Raw genomic sequence first — 1,666 nt, 5'->3', positions numbered from 1 at the left:
CCCACCCACTTTCTAGTAGTCCTTGTCAGGTGCCAGATAGAGTGTCAGCAAGTGCCATGAAACTCATGGGCACCATTTTGGGGACCTCTGGTTTAGCCCCCTAAACTCTATGAAGCGTGAATTGAGGATGTTTATTGAAGGATCACTTACTAGTTGTTCTGTTAGACCCCCTAGGTTGTACTTCAAGTGGGCAGTGAAACAAGGGTAAGATTTCCTTCTGATCCCTTCAGGTCAAGGCACGCATAAGGGCTCAAGGGCAATTCTAATCTACTTTTTCAATTGTGAGAAATCTGTAGATGGGAATCCATTCTGGAGAAACACAGTTATTGAGGGTTGGTTTTATGTATGCCAAGGAAGGTGCTGTTCACCATGAGCAATGAAAGCAGAGAATTCCCTTGCCTGAGCATTCCTGTTAGCATTGGAATGATTAGTGTGGTCCATGTGAAAGCTGATGGAAGACAAAATGTCACCATTGCAAGTATACAAGATCCACAGCATGCTCAGCTGATGCTTAGTTTGCCAGATGAGCGCTTGAAAAGATGCATTGTAAACCAAGGGAACAGCCATTCCAGAAAGACGGATTTCATTGTTTGGTGTCAACAGAGCCTGGCTGGCTTTTAATTTCTGTAGACCGTGGTCTTTTGAGTGCTTAAGGACACAAGAGTCAAAGTGGCACATCTGTCTCCGAAGGTATTCTGTGCTATTCTGGCCATCCCCTTTAGCATCTCTGTATTTGAAAGCTGCTCTGCCAATTGCTACTTTCCCAAATGAGAGAAAAACAGCCATCCGTATCAATGTTGGGCAGATTAGTAATTCTTAAGGATGAATTTCTAAAAAGGTTCATTGTGGGCACACTGGTGCTAAACTAAACCAATTTGACTTGTGTTGAGCTTTGGAACCTTAGGGGGATGGTGTAGAATATCAAGGACACCTCTGAGCATATGGGGAGTGTTTTTTCCTCACTCACCATGTCAGCCAGCCTCCATACCATGTGGGACAAAGGAAGGGTGAGACAGGCATGGTTGTGGCCTTGCATATCCCCCTTACTGCTGGGGATTCAGAAACAAGACATATACATTCAGACAGAAATTATGAAACAGACTGAAGGCCAGTTTCACTTGGGCAAATATGTATTCATTGCCACATGCGGTGCCTTCCAGAGAAATGATATTTGGAATGTGGATGTGAATTTTTTTTAGCAAAATATTTTGTACTGATTTTCTCATAGGCAGCAGAGAATAGCTGTTTAACCCAGCTTCCCCCCGCCCCCCATTGAAAAGGGGTGAGGAGCATCTTAAGGTATTTATGTCACAAACCTTAACTGGATTTACAAAAGCCTGTCTCCAGTACTCCCTCTAAACTATGGAGTCTTGTGAGCAAAAATTCTACTTTGTGAGCGACTGCATAAATTAGTTTGCTCTGGGGCCATTTTTCCTGAGCTAAGACAAAAATGTGTGAGCCGGAGGCTAAAAAACTGTGAGCTAGCTCACACTAACTCAGAGGGAACATACAGCATAGGTACGTTTGGCTGACAGCCTCCATCCACAGCGGCTTGAATTTCCATGGCTGTGGTGCTTAAATCCTGTGCAAGTTACAGGCTGAATCCTATCTTGGTCTTGGTTTCAAATGCTTCGTAATAGGGAAGTGTTTGCAAGGAGAACAAAAG

Source organism: Heteronotia binoei, chromosome 11 (genome assembly GCF_032191835.1).
Source record: "Heteronotia binoei isolate CCM8104 ecotype False Entrance Well chromosome 11, APGP_CSIRO_Hbin_v1, whole genome shotgun sequence".
NCBI lineage: Eukaryota > Metazoa > Chordata > Lepidosauria > Squamata > Gekkonidae > Heteronotia > Heteronotia binoei.
The sequence above is the reverse complement of the archived record's forward strand: the minus strand, read 5'-3'. Positions refer to the sequence as shown.